The following is a 12715-nucleotide window of genomic DNA, read 5'->3' on the forward strand; positions in this document are numbered from 1 at the left end:
AAAGGCTAAACCAGGTATGGGGGCAATAGTGGCAGTGCCCTTGGGGTTGCAGGGTGACACAGTGATGGAGCAGAGGCTGCATTGAGGGCAAGGTCTTGGACATCTCTACTGTCAGGTTAGATTTGGACTCCGCCAAGCTCCATGACAGTGGCAGGAGTTTGCCTGTGCACCCAACATCTCACTCTTCAGTACTTTCCGATATGCCATCCACTTGAGGGCCTCAGCTGAGGCTGCTGTAGTGCTCCTTAACTACAATCTCATTCTCCAAAGCTGGCACATGGACCATCTTTTCACCCTGATCTGGTTGCAGCCAACTCATGTCTCACCTTGTGGTAACTCTTTGCCACATTCCACAACTCGTGCAGTGCCATGTTGAGCTGGTGGTTGCAAGTGTCAGATCTTCATTAGTGGTGTTCTGTTGTTCTCTCTCCTCCCTCTAGAATTCCCAAGCAGGAGGCAGATCATGAGTGCTTGAAAACAGGAACTTGGGGATGGCATGGTGGCACAGTAGTTAACACTGTTGCCTCACAGAGCCAGGGATCTAGGTTCAATTCCAGCCTTGAGTGACTATCTGTGTGGAGTTTGCACTTTCTCCCCATGTCTGCGCGGGTTTCCTCCAGGTGCTCCGGTTTCCTCCCACAGTCCAAAGATGTGCAGGTGTTAGGTGGATTGGCCGTGCTAAATTGCCCCTTTGTGTCCAAAGATATGTAGTTTAGAACATAGAACATAGAACATAGAACAATACAGCGCAGTACAGGCCCTTCGGCCCACGATGTTGCACCGAAACAAAAGCCATCCAACCTACACTATGCCATTATCATCCATATGTTTATCCAATAAACTTTTAAATGCCCTCAATGTTGGCGAGTTCACCACTGTAGCAGGTAGGGCATTCCACGGCCTCACTACTCTTTGCGTAAAGAACCTACCTCTGATCTCTGTCCTATATCTATTACCCCTCAGTTTAAAGTTATGTCCCCTCGTGCCAGCCATATCCATCCGCGGGAGAAGGCTCTCACTGTCCACCCTATCCAACCCCCTGATCATTTTGTATGCCTCTATTAAGTCTCCTCTTAACCTTCTTCTCTCCAACGAAAACAACCTCAAGTCCATCAGCCTTTCCTCATAAGATTTTCCCTCCATACCAGGCAACATCCTGGTAAATCTCCTCTGCACCCGCTCCAAAGCCTCCACGTCCTTCCTATAATGCGGTGACCAGAACTGTACGCAATACTCCAAATGCGGCCGTACCAGAGTTCTGTACAGCTGCAACATGACCTCCCGACTCCGGAACTCAATCCCTCTACCAATAAAGGCCAACACTCCATAGGCCTTCTTCACAACCCTATCAACCTGGGTGGCAACTTTCAGGGATCTATGTACATGGACACCTAGATCCCTCTGCTCATCCACACTTTCAAGAACTTTACCATTAGCCAAATATTCCGCATTCCTGTTATTCCTTCCAAAGTGAATCACCTCACACTTCTCTACATTAAACTCCATTTGTCACCTCTCGGCCCAGCTCTGCAGCTTATCTATATCCCTCTGTAATCTGCTACATCCTTCCACACTATCGACAACACCACCGACTTTAGTATCGTCTGCAAATTTACTCACCCACCCTTCTGCGCCTTCCTCTAGGTCATTGATAAAAATGACAAACAGCAACGGCCCCAGAACAGATCCTTGTGGTACTCCACTTGTGACTGTACTCCATTCTGAACATTTCCCATCAACCACCACCCTCTGTCTTCTTTCAGCTAGCCAATTTCTGATCCACATCTCTAAATCACCCTCAATCCCCAGCCTCCGTATTTTTTGCAATAGCCTACCGTGGGGAACCTTATCAAGCGCTTTGCTGAAATCCATATACACCACATCAACTGCTCTACCCTCGTCTACCTGTTCAGTCACCTTCTCAAAGAACTCAATAAGGTTTGTGAGGCGTGACCTACCCTTCACAAAGCCATGCTGACTATCCCTGATCATATTATTCCTATCTAGATGATTATAAATCTTGTCTCTTATAATCCCCTCCAAGACTTTACCCACTACAGACGTGAGGCTCACCGGCCTATAGTTGCCGGGGTTGTCTCTGCTCCCCTTTTTGAACAAAGGGACCACATTTGCTGTCCTCCAGTCCTCTGGCACTATTCCTGTAGCCAATGATGACATAAAAATCAAAGCCAAAGGTCCAGCAATCTCTTCCCTGGCCTCCCATAGAATCCGAGGATAAATCCCATCAGGTCCCGGGGACTTATCTATTTTCAGCCTGTCCAGAATTGCCAACACCTCTTCCCTACGTACCTCAATGCCATCTATTCTATTAGCCTGGGGCTCAGCATTCTCCTCCACAACATTATCTTTTTCCTGAGTGAATACTGACGAAAAATATTCATTTAGTATCTCGCCTATCTCTTCAGACTCCACACACAATTTCCCATCCCTGTCCTTGACTGGTCCTACTCTTTCCCTAGTCATTCGCTTATTCCTGACATACCTATAGAAAGCTTTTGGGTTTTCCTTGATCCTTCCTGCCAAATACTTCTCATGTCCCCTCCTTGCTCGTCTTAGCTCTCTCTTTAGATCCTTCCTCGCTACCTTGTAACTATCCATCGCCCCAACCGAAACTTCACACTTCATCTTCACATAGGCCTCCTTCTTCCTCTTAACAAGAGATTCCACTTCCTTGGTAAACCACGGTTCCCTCGCTCGACGCCTTCCTCCCTGTCTGACCGGTACATACTTATCAAGAACACGCAGTAGCTGATCCTTGAACAAGCCCCACTTATCCAGTGTGCCCAACACTTGCAGCCTACTTCTCCACCTTATCCCCCCTAGGTGGGGTTATGGGGATAGAGTGGGCCTGGGTGGGTGCAGACTCAATGGGCCAAATGGCCTCCTTCTGCACTGTAGGGATTCTATGATTCTAAGAAAAGGGAAGGCTGGTTTGAGGGAAGAGGTTTTGGGGTGGAAAGCAGGGGGTCTGTGCTCATATCATCAGCAGCTCGCTCTTCATTATTGATAGCAAGACTCGGCTGTAGTAGGAGTTGCAAAGGGACATAAAGTAGGAAAATGTCATCACCCTCAATGTTCTCAGGAACGCCATCAGCAAAAAGGAGAACCATTGCCACTGTAAAGTAAAAGTCACCATAGTCCCAAATGACCAGAGGCTGCTTTCCCCTTTGAGGGCGAGAGCTGACTGGTGGTGATTTAACCTGAGGATCACCGCACCTCAAGCGAGGAGCAAGGTTGAGAAGGTGGGGCCTTCATGAATAACCTCAGCCGGTGCGGGAATTGAACCCGCGCTGTTGTCCTCCCTCTGCATCACGAACGGGCCGCCCAGCCAACTAAGCTAAAATAGTCCGGGGTATCACCGTCCTCAATATTCTCAGGAATGCCTACTATATTATGGAGACTGATTTCCACGGAAGGGCTCAGGAGATAGGGAATTTGTTGTGCCGCACCTGGTCTGCTACCTTCTATTGCTAACTATATTTTCCTGCAAGAGGGGAGAACTGTGACCAACTGTGTTTGGGTCAAGTGCCTGGCATAGATAAATAGCTGAATGTATGTGGAGGTAGCGAGGGTCATTGTGAGGCTGGCAGCATTGGTAGGTGGGTGAGAGTGAGGTGGAGTATCTGATTGTTAGGTGTGAGTCCTGAGTGCTCAGGATTGTTGCTAGCTGAGTGATGGGGATGTTGTTTACTGAGCAGGTTGCTGTTGAGGGTCATTTATGCCAAGTGAAGATGCATTCACTGACTTTGAGCAACCAAGTGAGGCCATTAGACCTCTTATGGCATTGCTGCCAGGTAATCAGGCCCAGTTTCCAGGAGTTGTTTTTATGTCTACGTATTGCTACTCTCACACCATAAAAACATCTGTCCTATGAACATGTATTTACGAAATACAAACCTGGATGGACACTTTGCTGTAACAGAATAAAGTTGAGAGCTCAGGTGACCTGTTTCCTTGCCAATACATATGGAACTGTATGAACACTGAGCTCATTTTTATGCCTGAGCAAATCCTGATTAAATTACTAAAATGCAAATAACCTTTTCTGTGATCATGGCTGCATTTTTCTAACTAATTAAACAGACTGAGTTCACAATACTGTTGCAGCCTCTTTGACTCGTAACTTGAAATCCAGAAACAATGGGTGAAATCTTCCAGTCCTGCCAGCAACAGGAAGCTTGGCGGGCGGGTGAACTTTATTTAGCATAAGGCCAAAGATCAGTTTTTTGACATCAGGCTGAACTTTAAGAATTAAGTTCTCGGGATTTTAAAGGCAGGGTAAAGTTACACTGAGCTCTTTTGCATGTATTAGCATGTCATGCAACCTTGTATTAGCATGTCATGCAAACTCATTGAAAGGTTACCTTGGCAGAATATAGATCCCTCTTCAAATAAGTTCTCACCAGTAAGCAATGAGAACATTCCCTTTTCCAGTTGTACATATATGGCAGACACCTGGTCTGCACATTCTCCCGTGTCTGCGTGGATTTTCTCCGGGTGTGTGGTAGTCACCACTTTTTGTATATAGTACACATGTGAGATGTAATACGGGAAGGCTCCTGTACTACAGGTACGGGGGTAGATCCCTGCCTGCTGGCTCCGCCCAGTAGGTGGAATATAAACGTGTGTGCTCACTGAGCTGCAGCCATTTAGGCAGCAGCTGTAGGAGGCAACACATCTCTGTGTAATAAAGCCTTGATCACTCTCTACTCTCGTCTCGTCGTAATTGATAGTGCATCAATTTATTACGCAAAGGGGCTTCCGGTGGCGTGGGCGAGCAGGGCGGCCGCAACAACAAGAGCTCCCGCCGGTGGCCTCGATTCGCGGCGATTTCGGAGAAATACCAGAGTCCTCATGCACTCCCCGACTATCGTCGGCCTTTGGGGCCGCCACGAGCAGCCAGGGTCCGAGGCCAGGGCACTATGTAGGGAGGGTGATCCATGTCGGATGGCTCCCACCTAGGAAGAAGAAAGAAGGTTGAAACCTGGTCCCTGGTGAATGCAGAGGAGAAAGAAAGAGGGTTTAAGGAAGTTTGGTGAAAGTTTTTTTTTCTCTCTTCCCCCCCTTTTAAAAAAAAATGTCAGATTGATGAAGGGCAGGAGGGTGAAGGGGGGGAGAGGAGACAAGAAAGAAGATAAAAAACAATAAGCCGTGAAAGGATGCGAAGAGCAGCGTCGAAGAAAGGAGGAAACACAGGTTCGCCGCCGAAGGAGAAGACGAGCAAAAGTGTTGACAGGATGGCGGAAGCCGAACTGCAAGGCGGGGCCGCACTACTTACGGTGGAGAAGATGACCGAGGTGATGGCGGTGGAGCTGGAAAAACAGTTTGTGAGGCACATGGAGGCCTTGTGGAAAGAGACGGTGGTCGTGTTGAGGTCATTGGTGGAGGAGGCAATCGGCCCGATGAGGGTGGAGGTGGCAAAGGCATCGGCCGAGGTGAGAGAGCAGGGCGAGAAGATGAAGGAGGTGGAGGAGGCCGTGACACGACACAGCGACCAGGTCACCTCGATGGGGGACGAGCTGCAGAGGGTGGTGGAGGTTAACAGAGGACTCTAGGCAAAGCTGGAAGACTTGGACAACCGCTCAAGGCGGCACAATTTGAGAATTATGGGCTTGCCCGAAGGGCCAGAGGGCCCAAGGCCAACGCAATACTTCGCTAAGAAGTTGGCGGAGCTGATGGGGGAGGGTGAGAGCCCCACCCTGTACGAGCTAGACCGAGCTCATCGGTCATTAAGGCCGAAGCCCAAAGTGAACGAGTTGCCAAGGGCAGTAATTATCTGCTTCCATAAGTTTTGCATGAAGGAGAAAGTATTAAGCTGGGCGAAGCAGGAGCATGAGGTGCTGTGGGATGGTACTGCGGTTCGGATCTATCAGGACCTGACGGTGGAGTTGGCAAAAAGACGAGCGGCGTTTGGGCGAGTGAAGGCGGCTTTGTACAAGAAGGGGGTGCGATTTGGTGTGGTGTAGCCGGCGAAGTTGAGAGTAACATATAATGCCAAAGACTTTTATTTTGAGACAGCGGAGGCGGTTGAGGCGTTCGTGAGGGCAGAAGGCTTGGGACAGACGTGAAGAGCGGAACTGGAAGAGAGACTGTGGACTGTGTTTGAGCGGCTGGAAAATGTACAAATGTTACAACTTTCTTCTTACTGATTTGTAATGAAATTTACTTCTCTTTGCATTGTTACAGAGTTCAAGTTAATGGAGTTCTGTGTTGCGATGGTTAAATGTTATGTTAGTGAATTGTAGGGGTTGGATTGTTGGGTTTGTTTTGGTGTTTCTTTCTCTGGGACTGGGTGGAAGGGGGCGAGAGGTCTTGGCGGGGGGGAGACACCCGCGCTAGCTAACTAAAGTCAGTTAGTGAACGGGGGTGAGGTGAGAGGAGGTCTGTGGACGTTGGAGCCTGGATAGCAGGCTTCAATGGGCCTATGAGGCGAGCAAGAGGGGGTGGAGAGACCCACAGTAAGGATAGTCACGTGGAACGTGAGAGGGCTAGGAGGTCCGGTCAAGAGGTCAAGGGTGCTTGCACATCTTAAAAGTTTGAAAGCCAATGTAGCAATGCTGCAGGAGACTCACTTGAGGGTGAAGGACCAGGTGAGACTTAAAAAGGGCTGGGTTAGCCAAGTGTTTCACTCCGGATTTGATGGAAGGGCTCGAGGGGTAGCGGTGCTGGTCAGCAAAAGGGTATGCTTCCAGATGGAGAAGGTGGTGGCAGATCAGGGGGGTAGATATGTGATTGTGGCAGGGACGCTGGAGGGGAGATTAGTGGCGCTGTTAAGTGTATACGATCCCAATTGGGACGATGTGGGATTCACGAGGAAGGTGTTTGGGGCTATTCCCGACTTGTACACGCATGAGCTGATTGTGGGGGGGGTACTGGAACTTGGTGCAGGAGCAAAGGTTGGACAGATCGCGGCCGCGCTCGCTGGTCCCATCATGGGGGGCGAAGGCGCTGGCTGGGCTAATGGTGGAAATGGGAGGGGTGGACCCTTGGAGGTTCCTGCACCCAAGGGAATGGGAGTACTCGTTTTTCTCAGCGGTCCATAAGGTATACTCGCGGATTGACTATTTTGTGGTGGGGAAGGCTTTGTTGGCTGGAGTCAAGGGGTCGGAATACTCTGCAATTGCAGTGTCAGATCACGCTCCACATTGGCTGGATATGGTGCTGGAGAAGGGGGCAGTGCAGAGACCGGGGTGGAAACTGGATGTGGGGCTTTTGGGGAACCAAGTGTTCTGTGAGAAAATTGTAAAGGTAATTAAGGATTATGTAGGTTTCGATTGTACGGGTAAGGTGTCGAAGGCAGTCGTCTGGGAGGCTCTAATGGCGATGGTGAGCGGTGAGGTAATTTTGTTTAAGGCCAGGGTGGATGAAGAGGAGAGGTTGGAGCGGCAGAGGGTAATAGATGAGATGTTGGAGGTAGATAGGAGGTATGCAGAGGATGGGTGACGAATGTGATATAAAATAGTTACTTTAGAGATATTAGTTACTGTAATGTAGAGATAGGCCAGTCTCATCCTGTTGAGTTCACAGACAAAGGATTTCAGAACGCATGGCAAAGCAAGGGGGAGGAGTGTCCAGCAAAGGAGGAGAAAAGGATGCTGGGTAATAGGGGGCTTGAGGAAGGGATGAGAAGTGAGCCAATCAGGATGTATGGCCAGGTCAGGAGGGGTATAGGATGACTTATGGGAATCGTGTATGTGAAACCTGATGCCATTTGAATGTATTTGCAGAAATCCCTTTGTCTCCGTCTTCATTCGTTTCCCGGGGTCTAGGAGACTAGCTGTGTCCTGTGCCTGTGTGAAATGAAACAGACTTGCAAGTCAAATAAAATAACTAGTGCTGTACCTCAAGACGGTTCTGACCAACCGCAAAATCAGAATTAGACTGATTATGAACAGGGAGAGTGGGAAAAAGGGGCCCACAATGTATAGCTGGAAAATCACCGCGCATTGCTTTTTCCCCTCTTCTTATCGTCTGATTAGTCTGGTCATTCGCGGTTGGTACGGAAAGATCGTCTCGACGAAATCAAAGGTCAGTCTGGGGATTAGAAATTTAATTGATGGGATTTCATATTGTTGATTCGGCTTGGGTTAGGTTTTGGGTTTTGGGTTGATGCAACATCTAAAAAAGATGGTTCAATTCCATGTGTGAGTTCTGATTCGGCTTGGGTTAGGTTTTGAGTTGATGCAACATCTAAAACAGAGATGATTCAATTCCATGTGTGAGTTCTGATTCGGCTTGGGTTAGGTTTTGGGTTGATGCAACATCTAAAACAGAGATGATTCAATTCCATATGTGAGTGTTTTAAAGGACTGATGGGACCTCAGGAGGAGGGTTCAGTTCAATGAGTGTTTTTAAATCTGAAGATGATTCAATTCCATGTGTGAGTGTTTTAAATCTATAGTTGATTAAGCTAAAATTGTACCCTTGGACTGTAGTGGCGAAAAACGCAGTTCTGAGGACTAGTTGAGATTATGGGGAATTGCTTGGATAAATTTCAAAACAAAGAACATCCATAGAACTGGATGCTGCATGTTAGTTAAAGCAGAAGTCTCTCAAAATTGTGAATTAATAGAAACTTAAAGAAACTCACTGACACCATTTTAAAAGGTGTAAATCTGGAGATGACAGTTGAATTTGCTCCGGTATACATCACCGCAGCTAACTGCTCCCTCATTGATAGCAGCCAACATTTTTGAGAATGTAAGAAAAATTTGTTAAAAGAAAAATTGTTAAGATAAAGAATTAATTAAGTTGTAAATGTTATACAAGTGTGTGTTAAGCAAATCGTAAATGTAGTTCTGAGTTGAGATCAGAGCTAAGCTTTCAAGTTGCAGTAATTCAATTTGAATTTTCAAACATTTTAAGTTTTAAAAGAACACTGTTAGAACCTTTTTAATAATTTTGCCAAGGAGCAAAAATTGCCATTGGTTATAAATAAGCAAATAAAAAATATATATATAATTTAAAAAAAAGAAAGAGTCAAAGTATGAAAGCTAAAGAGTTAATTAGATTATGGAGACAATATTGTCAACATGAGAGGGATAAGATCATGTTATTAAGTTGGCAAGAAAATGCCCTTAAAATGGGGATTCCAATTAGTGAAGAAAAAAAAACAATAGGCTACGTAGTTCAATGGCTGGCCTTGCATTGACAGAGACAGAAGATGAAGATTAAGACAATTTGACCAGGTCGGCTAGGATTTCGACTGCACCTGTAGCATTGTCTGCACTAATTCTAGAACCACCAGAGTATAATAATTTATATCCAGTCACTGCTCCCCAGATTCCAATCATGCCAGTCACAGCCCTTTTGGTTAATAGCATGGGTCCTAATTTACCATCTTCACGATCTAAGAGGGAAGAGGAGCTCTGTTCCACAAGCCCAGTTAGCTCTAGGACCCGATCTCGGACAGCAAGAGAAGGGCCTGATCCTAACCAGAAACAATCAAGCATGCCACCTAAATCCCTTCAGACCAAGGGGAAACAGCAAACTTCGAGAACAAAGGGGGAGGAAAGGGATGGTTCTGAAGAGAAAGAGCTCCCTCTAGTGACAGGGAGGGACGTCGAAGTCTTGGAAGAACCAGAGGAAATAGCTAGAGTGCCCCCTGGTGAGACTCGAAGACAGTTGCCGATTAGGAAGATACCAAACCTTGATATAGTGACCGCCGGGGCCCAGCCCACTATAGACGTTTATTTCCCATGGACACCCAGTGAGGTGAAGGCTATTATGGCTACAATCACAGATAGAAAAAAATCTCCTGCTGCTTTTGTGGATTCCCTGAGAACTACCATCTCAATTTATCAAGCTGATTCTAGGGCTGATTCTGGGCCCTGGTCCAGCAGGTTCTAACCCCAGCAGAGTACTGCAATCATCTTAATCACTTGAATTATGCTAGCCACGCCGCACTTCAGCAAGCCCATGCGTTGGACGACGATAGACGGACACAAATCCTGAATGCGTTGAATAGCACATTTCAAAAGCCCATAAATATTTCTGCTATCTTAGACCTCAAACCTAAAAAGATTGAAGAGCCAGAGGAATTTCTGGAACGTTTTAATGAAATCTACGGTGGGCAGTCAGGCGACTTTCCATATCAAAATGGTCAGAACCCGCCTCAATATTGTGCTATGATAATGCATTGCCTACCACCTTCCGTGGCTACTGCTGTGAAATGTAATAACATGAATTGGACAGAGAACGACCCTTCCCAGATGGCAAGGGCAGTCAGATTTTATTGGAAGGAGGGTGTAGGCCAGGAAGGAGGCTCAGTTACAAAGGTTAAGACTGAGTATGTAATGAAAAAGGATGATCTGAGACCCCAACAAGCGGCAGAAACGGTAGCTTACCAGCTGGAACCCCAATATTGTGACTTTGGGTGGGTGGATCAGCGAGGGGGAGGATATCAAACCCACCCAAAGGGACCCTCAGCTCCTTTTTATGGCCCACCATATGCACCAACAGCTTTACAACCGCCGCCCCCTCTGAGGGGCCATTGGTCTACTGGGAGAAGAGGACGGGGCAGATATAGAGGGAACAATTCATGTTTTAATTGCGGCCGTGCAGATCACTGGCGAAAGGAATGCCCCTTTAAAAGACAGGCAGCAGAAGGAGACTACCAGACCCAAAGGAGGGGGTACCCACCAAGGGGAGGACAGATGAGATACACGGACTTCTCCCAGGCAAACCCTTTCCCAACACAGGATTGACTAGCTAATTTAGTCATAAGGACTCTCCAATCGGACAGGGAACCGATTATCTCTCTGCAGATAGGAGATCAACATCACTCATTTGTAATCGACACTGGAGCAGCCATGTCTTCTGTGCAATCAGAACTTCGCCTACCACTATCCGACCACACCCAGCATTTGTCGGGGTTCCAAGGACAGGTGTGTGAGTATCCTATTTCTGAACCTGTGACAGTCACTTACGAGAATAAATCTGCAGATCATCGGTTTGTAGTGACTACTGGATTGGACTGTAACTTGTTGGCCCGAGATTTACTGTGTATCTTCCAGCTACAGCTAGAGTGCAGAGACGAAGGGGTAACGCTTCAATCATGGAGGATGAGACAACAGTGCTATATTTCTATCACCCCCCAGTGGTGGACGTTAGACATTGAACATTCACTGCATCACGTTACCCTAGCCTATGACAGAACCGAACAAAACAGGGAGTTGGAGGCCAATACCGGCCATTAATTGGGACCGAATGGCCAGTCAAAGTTACAGCCACAGTCACGGGAAAAGAAGGTACAGCCGATTTTGTTACAATACCACCACATTTATGGCCACAGTCAGCTTCAGTAAGCCCTCATATTACACGTCAGGTCCACGGCCAGTACCATGCCAGGGATCTGGGACCTATGGTAAGGAGGGCAGTGGATCATTCAGATCCAACAGAGTACGCACTTCAAGTCACGCCAGACGGCACTGCCATAAAATATTTTGAGGTCCCTGAAACGATTAACACTCGACTGCAGCCCCGTCTATAGACAAATTAATCCGAGAGCTGTTGCAACAGGGTATTTTGGTCCCTTGCCAATCAGAATGTAACACCCCCATACTTGCTGTGCCTAAACCAGCCAAGCCAGACCAGTACTGATTAGTACAGGATTTACGTTCAATCAATGCCATCGCACAGCCGTTACATGCTCTCACTCTCCAACAGGACATTACGGTGTATAGCTCCCACTCGGTCATCGCACTACTGAGGCAACTGCAGACTCAGCATCTTACCGCAGCTCATCAGAAAAGGTATGAGATATACCTTTTGAACAATCCACGTCTGACATTTAAACACTGTATCACTATCAATCCAGTCTGTTTTCTTAGTGGTCCCCCTGTCCATGAAGACGCACCTGGCCACGACTGTTTAGCCTTGATTCAGGAAACTACCACAATAAGGGACGATTTGAGCGGTATTTCGTCAGAACAACCTGACATGATTATGTGTGGTCAAATATCCCACCGGGGATTAGTTAATGACCTACTACAGGCCCTCCTTATGCCCGCGCAGATTTCCGTCATTAAATGCGTTGCCCACACAAACGATAAGACCCCAGTCGACGTTGGTAATGAGCAAGCAGATTGTGCAGCGCGGATAGCCGCGCAAATTCAGCAAGTGATGGTGCCTAAAATGTTAAGTCAGACTAAACGTTCTGCAATAAATAGGTCTGCCTCTGACAAGCCAATGCCAACCATCCAAGACGTCATAAGGTTACAGAAGGACGCTCCTGAGAGTGATAAACAAATGTGGAAACGGTTAGGTTGTACATATGAATCTGTTTCCTCTTTATGGACCACGCCAGCACATCAGACTTGTATGTCTGATGTACTGGCTTTATGGGTCACTGAATGTGTACACTTTGCAACTCATTGTGGGGCTCGGGGGACTAGTGATTGTTGCTGGACACTTGGTGGCACCCTAAAATGCAGGGGTTGGCTCAGAATATCAGCACTCCGTGTTTGATTTGTCAGCAATATAACACCGGCAAAGGTATCCCTTGTTGTATGGGGCGAACCCCGTTGCCCAGTGGTCCCTTTGAGACTCTCCAAATGGATTACATTGAGTTGGAAAGATGTCAATGTTATAAATATGTTTTGGTCATTGTGGATGTGTTCAGCAGATGGGTTGAGGCGTATCGGACTATCGATAATAAAGCTGCTACTGTGGTTAAAGTTCTGATGCGGGAAAT

Source organism: Scyliorhinus torazame, chromosome 15 (genome assembly GCF_047496885.1).
Source record: "Scyliorhinus torazame isolate Kashiwa2021f chromosome 15, sScyTor2.1, whole genome shotgun sequence".
Classification (NCBI taxonomy): Eukaryota; Metazoa; Chordata; class Chondrichthyes; order Carcharhiniformes; family Scyliorhinidae; genus Scyliorhinus; species Scyliorhinus torazame.